Here is a 21,119-nt window from a genome sequence, read left to right as displayed (position 1 = left end):
CTAGACACGATATGACCAACGAAGACAAGTGATTGTAACCAAAACTAACATTTGCTAAACTTAGCTAATAACTGACAATCTTTGAGAGTTTGCAAGGAAACCCTCAAATGAGTCACGTGTTCTTCGTCATTCCTAGAGTAAATGAGGATATCATTAATAAAGACGATAATGAACAAGTCCAAATACTATTTGAACACCATATTCATTATATCCATGAAAGCAGTAGGAGTATTGGTTAGAGCAAATGACATAACTACAAATTCATAATGATCATACTGAGTTCCGAATGCTATTTTTGGGATGTCACTATCTCTGACTCTGAGCTGTGATAATCGGATCTGAGGTCTAACTTCAAAAAATGAATGGTACCCTGAACATGGCCCAACAGGTCATCAATCCTGGGGATAGAGTACTTATTCTTGACTGTGAATTTGTTCAACTAACGATAGTTAATTGAAACGACCCCAAAAATGCCAGAAAATGTGCTTCGGAAACGCCTATAATTGTAATTTCCATATATCTCAAAAGCCGTACATGATTTCAGAAATTTGACTTCATATTCTTATTCATGGGGTAAAATGGAGTGGGTAGTAGGTCTAACCCGACTTTTAGAGCAACCGTATCAAAATTCGAAAATCGCAAAAAATGCGATTTGGAGGGTCAACTTTAAAGGGGAATATCTCTTAGCACACAAGGAACTGGAAGGGAAAAAACCTATTAAATTAAAGCTCTTTGAGTTAGATTTCCAACACACTTGGTTTCACCTCATTCCGAGTTAGGATGAGGGAGTTATGACCATTTTCGTAAAACTTGTCTGTGCACATTTGCAATTTCCAGTGAGATATTTTTTTGAGGCGGGTTGGGGACGTTTTTTATAAAAAGGGGATATGTCCCATACTTGGTCATTTTTTTAACTTCAAAAACACTCTCTAAGCCCTCTCCAAAATTCCACCAAGATCCTCAACCAAATTCAAACATCTCAAGCTCTAATTCCGGATTCAAGACTCAATCTCAAGCTTCAATTCTCCATTCCAATCTTCATCAAGAATTCTCCAAAGTTGAGGTATGTGGGCTTGATTGTGGAAACTTTCCTTTCCACAAGTCCAACCATTTATCCTCTATTTCTACTTCAAGTTTATGGGTCCTTATGGTTATTTATGAACTCTTGAAGTATGGAATTACTACTACACACCCTATTATGGTCTATTTTGCATATTATCATGAAATGGAATTATTATGTGATGTTTATGGTTTTCATGCTTCCATGATCAAATTATGAAGGTTGATATATATATATGTATGTTGTTGGTGGGCTGATTTATATGCATTTCGGAATTTGGTTGGACTTAGTACTCTTGAAGTACATGATTTCATTTACATGAACAATAGCCCACCATGTGTTTGATAAAATGCCAATTTATAGAATTCTTAGGAAATGGAAGGTCCAAGGTACGTCCTATGAGTCGGATGGTCATATAATCATTGAAATGATGATGAAATGGATACATGTATATGATTTTCTCTATATAAGTGTTGTCATTCGAGGACGAATGTTCCTAAGTGGGAGATAATCTAACGACCTGCAAAATGATAGGTTGAACTAGAGCCTTGACGTTTGGATTAGTGTGACTTTACGAGGATGTGTAGACTATTTTAGAACATATTTGAGAAAGGGGGTGGTAGGCCTTGGAAATACTATATTGATGGTCACTCACCACACTTGTGCTACGTCCCACTAAATATGATTTTTTATGTAAGCGTCATTATATATATATCGTTTCATTAATGTGCTATCTAACGGGTATTATTATGCATTTTCCTATGATGTCCATCTATTGTAGCATTGCATTGCATCCCATATACTTAGTACATTCAAACGTACTAATGCATACTCTATACCTACATAATGTCACCATGTAGGAACTGGAGCATCGCTTGACCATCCTCCTCTGCATGGCTAGTACGATTTTTTATCGAGGTTATTGGTGAGTCCTCCATTCCTGGGACGTTGCTTATGATCTCTTGCTATGTATTAGACTTTTCCTTTTTTGTTATGTACTGACTATGAGGGTGAGCCCGGTAGTTTGTCTTGGCCCCTGCTAAGTACCCATATTTAGAGGTGGTGTTGGACAAGTTGTGTATTATGCTTGAGCTTGACTCATCTATGGTATTTATGTATCATTCCATTTTTTCTTGCTCCCTTAGTCCCGATTTTCCCCTTGATTATGCTTATCGCTTATGGTCATTTTAATTGCTTCTGCGACCAAGGATGTGTAATGATACGCTATGAGGCTTGTTTGGGGTTCCTTCGGGTTCCCCATTCGCCGGTCACGTCTAGGCCCTAGGCTTGGGTCGTGACATTAATGCACATCCTGAGAGAACCATCTTTCTTTTTCACAAACAACATTAGTGCACCCCATGGGGAAATACTAGGTCTGATGAAGGCCTTATCTAGAACGTCTTTCAATTGCTCTTTCAATTACTTAATATCAGCTGGAGCCATTCTATACGAAGGAATCAAAATAGGCTTGGCAGCTAGAAAGAGATCTATTCTGAAGTCAATTTCCCTTTCAGGAGGAACTCCGGGAAGATCTTCTAGAAATACTTTTGGAAACTCACTTACTACTGGAACTGACTCCAGAGTTGGAGTTTCAGAGCTTGACTCCTTAACCCGAACTAGATGATAGATATACCCCTTGGAGATCATCTTTCTAGCCTGAAGGTAAGAAATGAATCAACCCATAGGCACTGAGATACTACCTTTTCAATCTAAGAATGGCTCATTTTGAAACTGAAAATGAACGATCCTAGTTCTATAATCAACTGAGGCATAACAGGAATGTAACCAACCATGCCTAGAATGATATCAAAGTCTACCATTTCTAACTCTACAAGATATGCTGAGGTGACTTTCTCAGAGAATGTGAAAGGGAAATTTATGTATACCCATCTAGCTTTAATTGGGTCACCAACTAGAGTAGAGACTGAGAAGTGTTCTAAAGAGTTTCTAGAGTGACACCGAAGTTTACTGCTATATAGGAAATTGCAAAGGAAAGAGTAGCCACTAGATCTAACAAAGCATAAACATCTAAATGAAAGACTCGTAACGTACCAGTAACCATATGAGGAGAATCTTCCTGATCATGGTTAGCCTAAAGAGCATACAACCTGTTCCGGCATTCACCGCCACCTATACTAGATGAAGTACCCTGCTGAGTTGGGCTACCTATTGGTGTTGTTGGAGCTGTAGAGTAAGCCCTACTAATGTTACCTCTTTGTCCGTGTTTAGAAGAAGGGAAATCTCTCAACTAATGTCCAGACTAACCACACCCAAAACATCCTTCCTTGCCTGAAACACACTCGCCTGGATGGTTCTTACCATGCTTTGGAAAATTTGGGTAGGTTCTGGTAACTGAAACACTCCCCTAAATCTTAGAGCCTGATGCCCTACCTTTCTGATCATGTCAAAGCCTAGAGGATGGAACACTAGCTGATGAAGGTTCTGGGGCTGAAGATTTCTGCTGAAACTGCAAGCGATTTCCACCACCCTATTTCTGCTAAGAATACTCATAGTTGCCTTTCCTTGCCTTTTTCCTATCTTTAGCCTGCTCCCTGTGCTTATCTCCCTCAACTTGCTGAGCATGTGTCATGCCTCTAGAGATGTTTATATCTTCCAGTAACATAGCATTTTTGCACTCTATTCTCACCCAGTCAGATACCTCAAATAGAAATTTACTCATCTGTGCCCTGGGATCGGCAACCATATATGGAAAATACTTGGAGAGCTGGGTGAACTTGAGTCCATACTCTTGAATCGACATAGAACCTTGTCTCAAATTCATGAATCTTGAGACTTAGCCTCCCTCAACTCTTTTGTGAAGATCATGTCCAAAAAAGCTCCGTTAAAATACTCCCATGTCGCAAGATCGACATCTTCACCCTGTTTTCTTTCCATTGAGTTAACCAAATGTGAGCCATATCCTTAAGCTGGTAGGACGCCAAATCTACCCTATCATTTCCAGTCACTTGCATCACTCCAAAGATCTTCTTGACCTCATAAATAAAATTTTGGGGATCTTCACCACCTTGTGACCCTAGAAATTCATGTGGGTTCATCCTAAAATGTTATAGACCCTAGCTGCCACTGATCCACCACTACCATTTGCAGGAAGTGGAACTTGCTGATTATTTTGGTTAGCTACACTCTAGGCCAATAGTTGAATGGCGTTCCAAAACTCTGCATTCGAAACTTCATGATCTGGGACTTGAGGAGTTGCGTTAGCATTGCGGGTATTAGCATTCCTTGGGTAAGGTCTATGAGGAGGCATGATCTAAAAAAAGCATAAAGTCTAGTTAGAAAAAGGAGATCATACCCACACACGATAAGAATATCAAGAAAGTGAAGTTCTTCCTGAAACACTTCGTCGCCTCCCCCTAATAGATGTTACGCGCTTCACACTCATGAAAGGGACTCTACTTAGTGCGACTTTTCAGACATCCTAGAACTCTTGAACCTAGTGCTTTGATACAAAGTTTTCACACTCCGAGGCTACTCCCTTGACAAAAGCATGGGACCTAGGATCATGAGTGACCCAAAGCTAACCCTATTGGCATATCATAAGCATACTTAAAGATTTTCTAAAAAATAAATCATATTGTGCAGAAGCTTAAACATGACATAAAGAAAATGATAGGGAATACCCATTCTAAGTCTTGATATATAAATACTCAGAGTTCAATAACAACTAAAAGATCATACTCAAATAAAAACTGAATCTAAACTATGTTCTAATATAACTAGAGATATAGGGACATGCCCCAGCTAACTCTAGCAAAACTGAAAGACTGAAAATAGCAAGATAACATGTCAATCGTCCTCGAAGAATGTGGATTCCCCACTGATACTGCTAAACTGGAGATCAGGAACTGATCTATGCATGATCTGAATGTTGAGGAGTTGAACCTACATCACAAGAATATGTAGCGTAGAGTTTGCGTCAGTACTTGCAAGGTACTAAGCATGCATGATAGGATAAAACTGAACAATAATATACATAACTGAACACAGCAATGATATAATCTTAACATGAAAGAAATACTGAAATAAACAGAATACTGAGCTAACTTAATGCAATGACCAAGTATAAACATAATGAGACTGAATATTGAACTATAACTGATAACTTGGTCAATGCACTAAAATCTGACTGTGGGAGCTACTATTAACCGACATAAAGCCACGAGAGCTATCCGTGGAGTCCGATGTATCATCGCATCGAGATGATCTAATATACCTTGCCAACGGTATAGAGTATAATTGGCATGATCACTAAATATGTTGTCCACAGAGGGAATTTATCCTATGGGGCCACGTAGTTCGGGGACTATGAGGGTGACTGACCCTTAGTCCACTAGGTGTTAAGCGTACTCCCAAGTGATTATGTAAGTAATACATAATAACAGAATTTATGTAATACTGAGTAGCTCAGAATACTGACAAGCTAATTAAAAATGCAACATTAATGTACTGATAGTGAAACATTCTTAACAGAGGCATCTATATCTGAATAAACTAACCTAGCAAGTATAATTCATGAACTAAACGAATCTATAGAACTAGGGTTTTTAGTTTCATACGAATTCCTTAAAAACATGATAATCTAATTTGGATTAGTCTGACAACTAAATCACAACATAAATCTGAAATTTTATAAACCCTAGGTCTAACATAATATAGAGAATCATGAATCTAACTAAATTTTAAGGACCTAGTGGATGAAAGGAATCCACCAGTGAAATCCCACATACCTGGTGATGAAATTCATGGAGAAATCTTTCAATTTCGGGGCTGGAACTGAAGAAAACTTGTTGCGTTCTAAGAGAGAGGGCTTGGTCGACTCTTTCTCCTTCTTTTCGTTCAACTTGATGAATTTTCTGAGAATGAGTTGACTAGGGTAAGTTCTAATTAAGTTACTAGGCTAAAACTGACTAAAATGACGTAGTTTAGAGGTTAAAAGTTATCAGAAAAGACTAAATGACCCCTGTCTTAAAAGTTGTCGAGGCTAATCGACTGGCCTAGAGTCCGTTCTGTCAACCGTCATTTGGCTTTCAGAGAGATGGTATATGGGGGTTTAAACCACGTCCAGGACCATGGACTGTGGTCCCACCTACGGTCCAGAGGTCGACCCTTAGACGAATTTTGTCTGAGTTTCTGGGGAGGGCTGTGGGTGACCAACCACAGACCCCACCGACGGTCCGTGGGTCACCCTACTATTTGTGGGTGGTGCCCATTGGTGGCACCTTCAACTTCTGATTTCTGCATATCTGGTCTTTCTAGAATACGAGGTGTTACAAAATGACACGGCCAAAAGGTCCTGAATAGCTAAAAGAACTAGTACCCAAAAATGGGCACAATCTGAGCTCGTAAAAATGTTAACCAAAATCAACACTTATAACGAAATACCAAACAAAAAGACAAAAGCCACAAACTCATCCACAAACACCTTGGGATCAAAACCAAAGATCGTTTTAGATCAAACTCAATATTTTGGAGCTAACTGCACTGATCTAATTTCCATCTGAGAGCGTTTAACATGATTGTTAACAGTAGTCAAACTTATGCAAAAATTTAAATCTTAAATATCTGAAGATACAAACTTAAAATGAAAGCCTCACAACCCAAACCAACAACAATACTAGACTAAAAAAATACATTTTGGAGCTGAGGAAACTTATAGAATCCTCATTCAACATTAGACTTTCTAGAAGTTGACTAAAGTCAACTCTCTTTTATTTTAAAAGGCTCCAAAAGGAAAAAGTAGATCAAAGCACTCCAAAACACCTTGGGAAATGTGCCACCCAATGCAACAGTACACAAGAGCTACAACTAACCTATAGGAAGGGGAAAATAGTTAAAGTATGAAAATTACACAAACAACCTCGAGGTTCATTAAATTCATTTTCTATCTCTGAATTTTAATTTGACGGCCAGTGATTTACTGAGTCTTGAATTGCAAAATCTTACCTCTTAAAAGTGTAGAATGAAGTGAAATTGAAAATGAGAGAACCAAAAAAAAAATAGGTTGTAAGTATGGAGAAGAATAAGGAAAGGATTACGACATATGAATGTCAATCTCTAGGATTGAGGAGAAGGAGTCCCAAGTTAGATGAAGAAGGCCATAAGTATGTGAAGTAATGTGTCTTTTCATGAAACTTTATTTTTCTTTCATCGAAGTGACTATTCATTTTTCTTTTAAAAAAGTTTTTCCATTAGATGTTTTTTCCTTACTTCCTTTATGTTTCTTTCATGAAACAATGTTTTTTTTATTAAAAAAAATAGTTTTGCATGAAACAATGCTTTTCTTTAAAAAATGTTTTTCATGAAAAATTCATAAGATTGTAATTCTCTTTATTTTATTTGATGTTCTTTCCTTACTTTCTATGTGTTTCTTTTTATTGTAATAGCTTGTTGATTCTGGTAACGGCCTATGTGGTTTTCTTACCTACTGGTTTGGTTAGTATGTGTTATGATGACGTGCGATTTCAGTCTGTGAAATTATTACACTTTTAACTTGGGAGGGGGGGGGAGAAGATTTTAGAATTGAAAAAGATAGAAAAAATCATAAAGTAGAGAATAAATATAGAGATAAGTAGATGGGTGAGATGTTTTAGATAAGAAAATTAATGAAATAACAATAATCCTAAAAGATATTAATGAAAGAACAAAGAATTTCTATTTATGGAGTGGTTTTAAGGAAAAGAAAGAATTTCATAAAATTATTGAATTACGGAAATGAAGAGAAAATTTGGTAGTGAAGCAAATATATGTATGAAAAGAATTTAGAAAGAGATAAAAAGACACAATAAAAAGGAAAGAGATAACCCTATTTTAAAATAGTTGTCAAATCATAAAGGAGAGAAAAAAAGAAGAAAATATTATTTTTTCCTTTTAAAGGAAATAGAGAAAAAAAAGAATAAAATATATTTTTTTTCCTTTTAAAGGAAATAGAGAAAAAAAAATCAGGAAAAAATGTATGTAATAATCTATAGGTTTTCATGTTGTGTCAATTCTTTTCCAACATGAACCTTTTCGAATCAGCACACACAAGAAAAAATATAATAGCCCAAACCCAAAATCTATTTTCTTCTCATCAGCCACACTTCCTCTCTCCCTCTATCTCTTGCAATTTTCATGCTAATTTGGCACTTTCGTCATCCAAGGATGCGTTAAGATTTTTTCATTTTCTTGAGACAAAATAGTTTGTTTCCCTAATCCTTCTTAGATGTTCTTCTCTCGAGAGATGACTCTTTCATTTCATGCTCCAAGTCATATCAAATTTTCATATGCAGAGAAGATTTTACACTCAGAAGAACACCACTCTCTTTAATCTGCATATCATCTCACAAAATATTTTTATTCCCTTTTTTGGTCTCTCTTCACATTGTTTGAAGAACGAGTGTAGATTCGAGACCTATGATAATGAACAATTCACTATACCACAAGAGGTAAATCCGGACAACCCTTTGTCTATTCTCTGTTGAACTACATTATTTTAGAAATCAGTGCTTTAATATAGATCTTTATGTTGTTTGTGATTTCATTTTATTTATTGTATGGATCTTGGGTATCATGATGTATAATGAACATGTTATTATCTCTGTCAAAAAGAATCCAATAATATAATTCATACATGCTCATCACTTTGGATTAATCTTTGTACTTATGGTGAGTTAGGACATACACATCAAATAAATGCTCCTATTATTGTTGCTTTCCTGTTTTTACTATTAAGATTTTTATTATTTTTATTTATATTACCTTTCTATTTTTACACAAAAACCAGAGCGAAGAATTGCAATTTAAGACTCAACGTCACCGCAAGATATGAAATATGCATATACATATTTATTTCTATCTTTGGCTCCTTGGAAACTCACTCGAACATAAATAAACAAAGGGTGGAGCACCAATTATTCCATTCTCTATCTTGCTAACAGCTTGTGTATCTCTCTTTTTTAATCAACTTTGGGTACTAATCTATTATTTAATTGTGTTCCTTATTTTGTATGGCAGTTTACATTTGATTGTAATAGTTATAATCAATTCCCATGGGTAGCTTATAGTTCATTAAGTCCATTACATGAAAGAGTCTAAACACAATATTTTGGTGCTTAAATCCTACCTCATAGTTTAAATCAGTAGTTTACATATTATGCTATATGGAGTCTCCATTACTTAAAATCATTTTTGCATCTTTCGGGTAGAACTCCTTAAGACAGGTCTAAAATCTTGAACACATTCCAACACTGAAGACTATAACTAATCTACTTGTTTTGATGTATTGGAAAGATCCAATATTTCCTCAATACATTGTCTCAACTACGGATAGATTTGGATTGTCAATATCTAGTTTTCTCATGGTCCTAATTGAAGTATTAATGGGCTTGGCACTTTCAATGTGGACGTTTTTTAGCAGATCACCAATATACGTTGGTTGATTGATCATAGTGCATGTTGATGACATCTTAACTTGTAAGCTTAAAAAGAATCTTAGCTCCTCCATCATAATCATTTCAAACTCATCAATTCTCAATAAATTGGTAAATGTTTCGCATAGGGAATCCAATGTAGCTCAAAGGGTAGTGTCATCGACATTTACTTGAACGATGAGTATATTTATCCCCCTTGATTTTAAGAAGAGAGTGTTGTCAGGTTATCATAGGACCAACTTATCTGTAGACCTATTTTTTAGAAGGTCATCAGAATTATCATTTCTAACCTAACATTTTCATCCAAATGCTAAATTGTCCTTCTTGAATGTCCAGAATGTGTGCACATCTAAGCTATATGCAGTCCTACTAGAAATTAATGGGATTATCATGCCATGAATTTTGTAAAGCATAAGCTATTTGAAAATCATTGACTACATATGGGAGATTAATGACTCATTTTAATAAAACTTCTCCTTACAATGGCAATCTACTTTGAAGTGTTTCATACTCTCATGTTAAACTTTAGTAATAATAATCTAAATAGTCCATGTATTGTCAACGTGGAGAGGAGCAAGATTTGATTGAGGAAATACTATAATAACCCTCTAGATCATTCAAGTATTATTGGCTTAGTTATTATGCTTAGAGCGTTCTTATAGTGACCCAAGTAATTCATCACTTGCTAAGAATGATAGTTCAGTAACCTAGTCGTTTATTTGGATTTTGTTCATGTTTCTTTGTTTTGAAACTTAAAAAACAAGAATGGTTCACTTCGGTCAAAAGTTCAAGAAGCCAGCCTAAGAATTTAATTCTGACGGTTCTGTCAGGTTTGGAATATTAAGTTTTTTCTAGGACCTTTCATACAGATTATGAGCCTCTTGGCTAATTTCGAGCCCCCTTGAGGAATTTAGGTTAAAAATGAGTTTTGATGTTGGACCTACTTTTTTTCTAGATGACTTTTAGTTGGAATTTTCAATGGCTCCATTGAGTATGGAATACAAAATTTGGTGGGGTAGAATATTTCCTATGCATGCACAGTGGTTTCAAATGAATCTTGAGCATCCCGTCAATTTTTTCAACTACAGCATCTTGTGTATGTGCCACCTTCAACGAGGTGGCATGTTTTCCATCAGAATCATGGAGGGTTGTGATTTACCAATATTATCGCATGGGCCTCAGTCTGTAATCGAGATTAGTTGTCATGTGGCGTTGACCACCCTTGGTCATCTTGTTCACGAGGTTTAACTTTTGTGATCATGAACGTCATTTAAAGGGTGGCCCGTTATTTGGACATCCTTCCATTGCTATCGAGATGTGTATTTGTTACTTGACATTTGAATGAAATACCTGACTGTGATTTCTTTCTGTTCTAGAATTTCCTTCTACAATTGTGAGACTTGTTAGTGTCCGGGTTGGGTGATTTCAAGTTTAGTGTGTTCGGGAAGGTTGTGGCTATGCATTGGAGTGTTTGTGATTACTCGAAAAAGCTTGTTTGCAGTAAAATCTACTCTGAAGAGCCTTCCACCCCTTTTGATTGTGGTTAAATATTGAATTGTTGCATGTTGGTATTTGGGCGTGTTTCGTGCCCTAAATTGTGTCTCATTTTGGGATACAAGTTCGGGGAGCTTAAATTGACCTTTTGATGGAATCAATTATAAGATTCCTAAGGTGGGTCCCATATTCCCATGTTGACTCAAATTTTGGTCTATCTCTAATTAATATAATTGGTGGCTAAACGACCGTGTTAATATTGATATTCTCTATTTTATTGTGTGGTAGCATTCGAAAGGGAGAAGCATTAGAATTGTGAATTCGAAGCACATGCAATTTGCTTTGAGGTAGGCTATGGCTTCCTGTCCTTATGATTGAGCTTGAGAGTGTAAATAAATGTTGATTTGTGTGAATTTGGGTTTGGTAGCTAGTTTATCATGCTTTGTTAGTCAATATCAAGTTTTAACCTTTTGTCAGGTTTTTTAGGCTACTAGCATGTTGTTCTTCTTGTTTGCGATTATTCCTATATTATTGCATGTTTTGTACTTGATTATTTTTTTGGTTGAAGGGATGTTCGGCCTTAGTCTAGGAGTAGGCTAGTTCTTGCCTTAGACTTGCATATATAAGAGCATGTGCTTGCTTCATATGACATACCCCCTTGTAGATTGATATAGCATAATTAGGTCGAACAGAATAAGTCTTAGTTAGGTAGTAGCTCAGCTAAGATGACCTTCTATCCATACCTCCCCTTTTCTACGGCAGTAGATAATTACGATTAGGCTATCCGACACGGTTGGACAGTTTGGGATTGGATTCGGTTCGGGCTTGGAGATTTTGTATTGATTATCTTTGAGTGGACATTGTTCCAATGAGGCATTGTGATATTTATTTGATATGGTATTCTTTAGAAGCCTTATGGTTGAATATTCAAGGTCTGGTCGCATCGCCCTATTGATTTGACATAGGATTCTTCAGTAGACTTATGGTCGTAGATTCAAGATCTCGTTACGCTGCTCTTCTATTAGTTTGAAATTCAGTGTTTGGACATTTAATCTTCTGTCACAATCCATGATTGGGGTTATATATAGAGACTAAATATTTAGCACTTTAGATGCCAATCTATTAATTAAATACATAGTAGAATACAAACATTCCACCTAGTATTATGAATTGGTACTTGGCTGTCGGAATGGTTTTATTATCTCAATAAAATTCTTTTGATTCTTTATATTACTAGCACTGAAAGGTAGCGACAAAATCACATCTCTGCTAAAGCAAACTCATCAACCCAACTGCAACGCGAAATATTTCAAGCAAATTAGCATTTCGGGTTTCCTAGTTTGTCAAATGTATGCTCTCTTCGCATGTCTTGGGGAGATTTTTGTTGGTAAGTGCAATTTATTCTTCATTCAGTCAAGGTTGTTTTTTGTCCTATATATTCTAGATATTTTTTATAAATATGATGATACAATACGTTTTTTCAAGAAATTGTTTTGATTTTAATTTGTCAAATTATGATGACGTTGGTGTTTTTGTTGATGAAAATGAAGAAAGATTTTCTACCAAGTACCTTATTGGTAAGAATTGATTGAGTGGGGGTTGGAAAGGGTTTTCCAATGCTCAGAATCTTCTTGAAAGAGATGCGCTAGACTTCCAATTGATTAAGCTTTGCAAATTTTAGGTAACAACTTGTATGTGCTTAAATTCTAGTCATTTTGTTAAAGAAATAGTTACGTTTTTCATTTGACTAGTTTCACGACACTTGTGTTGCACGTATGTATTGTATATATAGTATACAATGTTGTAAAATAGAATTAATATTACTAAATTAATGATTTTTAGTAAATGATTATAATTGAAAGAACATAGGACAAGTGTTTTTAAGTAATTAATACAAACTGTTATAGAGTTACTTGTATTTTGAGATCAAAATAAGCAGATATCATTGAAGAATTTCAAAATACATTCAAAGTTTAAATGTGGGGGAGAAAGTGACATTTCTTTAGTAGTATTTTTACTTCACTCAATTTTGTAAGCAAATCTAACAAACAAATTTTTAAAAGTATCAATACAAAAAATGTCACCAATAGCCTTCCTCGTGAGGTTATGTACATAAAAGATGGACACCATTTAAGTACAATTTTTCTCTTAAATATTCATGCTTGAAATGTAGTATGTGCATGACACTAATAAGGATTACCATAAATATTTAAATATTTTATCTTTAAACGTAATCTATCTTTTACAAAATATTATTACTCAATTAATACTTGAGTAAGACTATCATATATAGAGAGGTAATTTTTCCATTTGATTGAAATCATATTATAAGTAAAAGCTAAAATGCATTTTTGAAATAGTGGATTTTATATCCAAACTAATAATTCAATGGACTATGTTGATGCCCGTTGTTTTACCAAAATTAGAAAGAAGCTCCTTCGTGAGGGTAAGAGAATAAAAACTTAAAAAATAAAAAAGAAATATCATACATAAATTATGTGACTTTTTTCATATCTTTTTTTATTATTGTCTTACCAACAACTTTTCGTCATTGCTAACTCAAGAAAATCGTAAGAAAAACTGCTAGTGTGAATTGTTGAATGATTTGCTATAATTAGTTCACCACCTCTTTCTTATGAGATACCTCGAATTTCGTTGAATTTTGAACTTAATCAACTATTACAAATAGCCCTTGAATATTTTTAAGAAAAAGAAGAGTACAAAACTTTAAAAAATTTGTAGTTTAAATGTGAGAGGAAACTCCTTTATTTATAGCTAACAAATAGTTGTATGAATAGGTGCTAATTGTGCCTTATCAGAAAAGTTACAACCTTTTGAAAAAGTCATTGCTCATTGGAAAAGTCACAACTCATTGAGAATGGCACAACCCTTTGGAAAAGCCACAACCCTTTGAAAAACTCACAACCCTTCGGAAAGTCACAACTCATTGAAAATATCACAACCCATCAAAAAAATCGCAACCTTTTGGAAAAGTGACAACTCTTTGAAAAACTCACCACCCTTTAATGTGAAAAGGCATCTATTTTTAATATAATACAAATAATTAAACTAATAAATAAAATAAATAGAGTATTATTAATTGGGGGTATTATAGTAATTCAACATTCAAGTTTGGGAGTTCATGCTTTTAAGGTAGTATAGTGTAGACATAGATTTATCTGATATGCACCAATAGTGTAAATTAATTTCTTCATTAACCTCGATATGTAGTATTAGGAATGAAGATATATTCAACAAGGTAGGAGTTTGCCTCGTGCTAGAGAAGATGAAAAAATTGTGACTGGTATGGTTCTGGTTTGTTAAGAGGAGACGCAATACCAATAGTGCATAAAATAACAAAGGAATCTATGCTTCTCCTCTTCACATACCAGAACAATCTCAATCTCGCCTCCCTCATCCTGTCCACCATAGGACCCACTCCCACCGAATTAATTATATCTTCGTTCCTAATAGTACCTCTCTAGGTCATGCAACAATTCATTTATACTATTGGTGCATTTAAGATAATCAAATAAAAAAAATCTTTCTTTAACAAAATGACTTGGATTTAAGCACTTAGAAGATGTTACCATAAATTCCCGGGGCTGAATCAATTGAAGACCAAGATATCTCTTCAAGAAGATTGTGAGCAATGGAGAAACCTTTTCAACCACCACACAATCAATTTTTATCAATTAGGTATTTGATGGCAAATTCTTCTTCACGTTCATCGACCAAAATAATAGTATTATCATGTTTTAACAAATGAGATTCGAAAAAGATTCTTTGAAAACTCTATTGTATCAAAATATTGATTTGAAAATCTAAACTATATGGTACCAAAATAACTCTAATTCTATGAAGAAGAAATTAAACTTACCAACACAAACACCCCGTGATTTGAGAAGAAAGCATATATTTGACAAAACTAGGAAACCTATAAGGCAAATTTGCTTGAAATTTATTTTGGACGATAAGATATTTATTCAAGAGAATGCAACACCAAGAAAAAAAGGAAGTTAAAGTGGGACACTATCAAATGTCTTAGAGTTAGATGCTTAATGACTGGAAACGCTTATTTTTCCTACCAAACTTCTTGTCTTCCAAGAAGATTTAGTTGTCATCCTACAATTCAAGATACTTTTAAAAATATACATTTAGCATTAGAAGTATATAACAAATTATCATCTAATACATGAATCAATGTATACTTCTATAGACATTTCAAAATATTCAATATTACATTTCAAGAAAATCCATTGTTACTTTAGGACTACCTTTCCTCTAAACAAAGCTTGTAGTATGTAACATATATAGATAATAACACAATGAAAGCATTGATCACATTATGTCTAAAACCATAACCCACCAAGGAAGAGAAACCATCCTATATTTAAATTGACTAAACCTATCAAATTAGAGAAAGATCGTCACAAAAATCATCCTAATCATGGAAAAAGATAACATGATTATACCAACACCAAGCTTGACACTCTAGCTCGATTTCATTTCATAGACTCAAGCGAATGAAAGAGTATGGGGGGATTATTTGAAACTCACGCCTGACAAAAATGCACTAACTCGTATTTTTCAATAAATTTATGAAGCATCACACTACTTATTCTATCTTGTGATTGATCCCAAAGAACACCATCCACATTAACATAGAGTTCTTTCATTGTCCCAGCCCAACAACTCAGGTCATGATGGCACCTACTACGTCCCATTAGTAAGTAAGATGAACTCATAGCCTGGAACTAGAAATAATGAGCTATTGTGCGGAAGGAAAGAATTGAAGAATATAAACAATAATAATAAGAACAAAAGAAAGAGGCAGAATAAAACAATACAGAAAACCAACCCATGACCCGGGGTAAGACGGTATTTGAGCAACTATTAAAAACACGATTATAATAACATACAAACATATAGAACTATTTCCATTGGCAAATTAATGACCTGTCGTAGCCCATGACAGAGAGAGAGGCAACTCTGAACCCAGGAGCTCACCCAAGTGTGCGAATCCAAGAGCTGCTCCACATCATATCCACATCAACGGTGAGAAGTCGTACTATGATCTGTAGGCTCCAGAAATGTATTGAGTACCAACAATAGGCCCTGAGTAGGAATAGGCTGATTGATCTCCAAACATAAAGTAAGCATAAACAACATTTAAGGAAGGAGCATATATCATAGATAACTAAAGGAACCACAAGAATATCATAGGAATAATCAACTAAAACAAGGAACATATAGTAAAGGAAACTAGATGAAGGAATTATAGGATGAACCTGGATGCTCTAGCCTATAAACCTATTCACGATAAGGCACTACTAAGGGACATAGCTAGCCATATGCATACTGATAGAAATAAATACAAATAACACACAAAAGTGAAAAATTGTATTCCAAACTAACCCTACATAAGAATGTCAAATAGAGGAAGGAGGGGAGGGGGCATGGGTAGTATCTACCATCAAACAAAGGACCACCCTTCTTACTGACGTAAGTAAACAAGAAATTAAAAATATAATCTTATCGGGCCCCTATGTACCCATAAGGTACAGAACAACAAACTAAACTATTACGACCCCCTATATGACCAATATGTACAAATAACAATCAATTATATTGGTAATAGGCAGTGGATGATGAATTTGAGTGATGCAATGAAACTCAATAGTGCCAATAGTACCAGGTTTTTCATTCATAGGTATACATACCCCTCAATCCCATCTAGTTAGGTAGGAACATTGTGCCTCCCTCTTCCTATTTAATCGGTCACATGGATAGAGCAATGCATGGGGTCTCAGGAATATCCATATAAACCTGCCTAGTTCCTATCCAGGTCTTATCCACTCTATTAATGTGATAGGAGATAACAGTAGAATCAAAATAGTATGGAAAGGGTAAGCTACTCTTTTACTGGTCAAGTAAAAAGTGAGCGCATTTCTAATGAATCTAAGTCTTATGTACATTTATGAGGTAGTAAAGGTAGTAAGCCTCCTATGAAAAGATCAGTTTTAAAAGTAATCAGGCGAAAAACCTTTTTTCTCAAAATTATGTTGAGAAACAATGCATGACCGGGGTCGTACTAGAAATCATACAAGAATGAAAATTCAATGCAATGCATGCCATCAGTAGCATAAAAAAAACTCGTTCACAATCAGAACAAATATTAATGCCAAACACCTCGCTCCTAGAGCACATATACTAACCTCGAATACAGGTGGTCCTCAACCAAGGCCTCGAGCCAAAAAAATACTCTAACAAACTCAACAACGATCACACAAGGAAAAACCATATCTAATCAAGTAGCAAAAGGCATTATAAATTATCATCATACCAAAGACTAACTCTAGAATCTCTTCCTCTACAGTATAAAACAACCCCCATGAACAACACAACTAGCTCCATCCTACGGTGATAAAAATCAATGAAAGAACGAGAGGCCAACCTTGATATAGGACTATAGCAAAGTTTCAATTCTAAACTAGATGAAACACTCCCAAGAAGAAACCATAATTATCTATGGTTTAACCAATTATCATTCTAAGGTACCAATTACACCGAATACTACAAAGCATTGAACAAATCTAAAGAGACAAATAATACTAAATAAAGTCATAACAAGTAAAATTAAACCTAAAATAAGGATTGAACAATTCTAAACTAGCCTAAGGCTCAAATCGGAATCAAGAAATAAGATTAAGGAAGATAATCCTAACCCACCACACACATATTGAAATAACATGCAATGAATGTTAAGCATTATCTAATAGAGCTCAATATAAGAACAAGTACATAGTAGCCTACCTTAAATTCGAATATGCATGCTCTGGAATCACATTAATAGCGCTCTCCTTTTCAAATCACCTTCGATAACTGTCATTGTAGAAAAATATTGATAACAACATCAATACCAAAGTTAAGGTACATAATATGCATTAATTTGAAATGGACAAAAAAATTTAGTCAAAATGGAAATATGAGGGGCGTGTTGTGAAATTTCGAAATTGACTCCGTCAAAAGGTTCTAATTGTCTACCTGAGCTCATTCCCCGACATGCGACACAATTCCAAGTCCGGAACATGCCAAATGACAACGTGCAAACTTAATCAACATTAAAAAGACATAAGTAGCCCTATTCGGGGTGAGAATAATCTCAAACCGACGCTCTTTGCACTAACGCATATCTACAAACTAACTCAAACCAACCCAACTTGAATCAACCAATTTGGAGCTCCCTAGCTCCCAAATTTGAGTTTTGAAAAAGTTGAAGAAAGCTAAAAATGGGTTAATAAAAAGACCGGTCAACTAACTACTGTGAATGTGAACCCCAAACCACAATAACGGAGGTAAACAAGATCAGTTTTACCCAGATAATTTAGCATGAAAACTAAGGACCTCTCACGAAAGTGAAGGGTCAAGCCCACATCCCTCAAGAATGCAGAGCTTGGCTCGTGATTACGATGACCAAGCAACTTGGTTTCTACGAACGTGGTGCCTGGCTTACGAAAGCGGAGGCCAAAAATTGTAGGCCTTTGCGAATGCGGTGCCTAGGATGCAAATGCGAAGATAAAAACTACTGCCCAGCCCAAGTTTAAGAATATAAAGAGCTCCGACGGGGTGCTCAAGATTCGTTCAGAAACTAATACGCATAAATAAACTACTCTACCCTTTTAAAATTTTGCATTCCAGACTCAATGGATCCATCAAAAGTTCCTTTCGAGCTCATCTTCATGAAACGTGGGACCCACATGCAAGCTCAATTTTTAGCCAATTTCCACAAGAGGAATCAAATAAGACAAAAACCCTTGGGTACCAAATAAAAAGGTCTCTCTAGACCAAACGTAACATTCTAGAGCTTACCATACTGACATAATTCATGTCTAACCACATCTACCAATAATGTTGAGCAATGTCAAACCTTGACTAAAGCTTTGAAGTGAAAACACCAAATGGCACAAACTCGCAACAAAAGATTTCGAGCCCGAACCAAGCATGTCATAGCCTTAAATGGCCCTTACATAGATGATTTCATCAATATGACATTTCTAGGTCCTCTTCTTGAAATTCTTACCGAAGTAAATCATTCATTTTTTAATGGCTCTAACACATGGAAATTTGCACCAAACTCAAACGAGCAATCCGACGTTTGAACTATCAGTCCAACCAAGTCATAAATTACTTGGGCTGCTACATGAAAACTCTTAATGTTGAAAAGAATAATAAATAGCAAAAATGACTTTAAGGGTCATTACAATATCCACTACCAAAAGGTACCCATCCAACACACTTTTCATGACCTTACAAATACCCTCTCAGGTCGAACGACCCCAACGTAAAACTTAGGTTGATAGAAATTCAGTAATTGTCTTGATCGCTCCAAAACTCAAAATAGAAATCCCAACTCCTTCCTTTTGTTAATAACTTCCTTCCAACAAGACCCAACAAAACTGAATGCAGCATACCTATCGAAGATGAACCAATACCACACAGATACAACATAATGAGGTGACCAACAGACAAGAGAAGATGTTACTTAGCTCTTAAGTAAAACTTTTTCCTTCCTACTCAAAACCCAACACCTTATATTCATCACATATATCATACACATCCTAAACCATACATACGGTTCCCAGCACCATCTGAATATAGAATAGCGACAAAACCAATAATAAGTGATTCAACTTAGAACAAAAGGCCAAAGTTCAACCCCAATAACTCTCAAACCCAAAACATAAGTTTGAATGTAAACTCTCGAAATTGAAATACTACTCTAAGGACGAGCAATCTACAAATGCAACCACACTATGCCCAACTCCAGTGATAACATTCTACTCATGATCTTCTAGAAAATATAAGTTACATTAAACTATAAATCCAAAGTAATAGAGACTACAACTAAGAATCCACGAACTATCGTCCGAGTGAAAAACTAAGTAAATCACCCTAATCCAAGGGAAACTAAACTTGTACTAGAGGAAAAACGTATGAATAATTTCAAGAGTGATGCAAAAAATCCAAACAACTGCAAGGTAACCACAATGGTACACACAAAACCTCACATGCTAAAACAAGTGAACATTGTTGATCCACAAATTACTTGTACTTAATCTGAAGATGAGCCTTCTGCAGAGATTCCAAGTCTCTAGCAAACTTGAGTTTAGAAGTTTTTAATGAACGCCACCACATATATCTAAATCAAAGGTATGACCTCTTAAACCATTGACAAAACCATTGTGGAGCTCCAACAAAACAAAGGTATTAGAAATTGGTTTGAATGAAAGAAAGTAGTCTTGCTCACAATGTAGAATATTACCACAACTCAGAACTCAAACAAGGAAAGCTAAATACCAGGAATTCCATAAATGGGAACTATACCCCAATGTTGGCGAAATGAACCAATAATCAAGAATGTAGACACCCTTGTCAAAAGTTACTCACTTCTCTCCACTAGTTGTCAATAGAACATATGTGTATTAGTTGATAGTCCCCAAAAACCCCACAAAACCTTCCACAGAAAACATATGGCCAAGATTGTCACGACCCAAGGCTAGCCCCTAGATGCGACACGGCGTACTTGACCCCGAAGGGGTCTAATACAAGCCTCATAGCATTTCATTGCATTGGACTAGAAATAGTGCGGAATTAAAAACTTATTTAAATCCAAACAATCCAAAATACTTATTAAAAATCTTTTGAAAGACATAGCTAAAGTCTAAGTCTCACATAGACATCTAAACAATGACTTGAAAACTAAAATAGGGTCACGACCCTTTACAATCGAAAAGACTAAAATTGTCTATTACAAGAAATAAAAGAAACTTCTAAACACTTGTCTTCGATTTATGAGGACATACCACTTGATCTTGGAGGAATAGAAATCCAAGCACTTGACTAGAGAGAATCAATCACTTGCCGAAACCTACAGTTGTAGTAAAACATGAAGAAGAATGGGGTTATCACATTTAAGTACTAACTATGATAGCCATGCAAAAACATGCATAAAATAGACATTTTGTTTGAAAGTCATGCTAGTATGCCATTTTGATAAAATCTCATGAATATAATCTTAAGAGACCTAATATTCAAACATAATCAACATGCAAGTCATTAATCATCAATAGTGA

The sequence above is a fragment of the Solanum tuberosum genome, unplaced genomic scaffold, assembly GCF_000226075.1.
Source record: "Solanum tuberosum cultivar DM 1-3 516 R44 unplaced genomic scaffold, SolTub_3.0 scf00077, whole genome shotgun sequence".
NCBI classification, from domain to species: domain Eukaryota; kingdom Viridiplantae; phylum Streptophyta; class Magnoliopsida; order Solanales; family Solanaceae; genus Solanum; species Solanum tuberosum.
The sequence above is the reverse complement of the archived record's forward strand: the minus strand, read 5'-3'. Positions refer to the sequence as shown.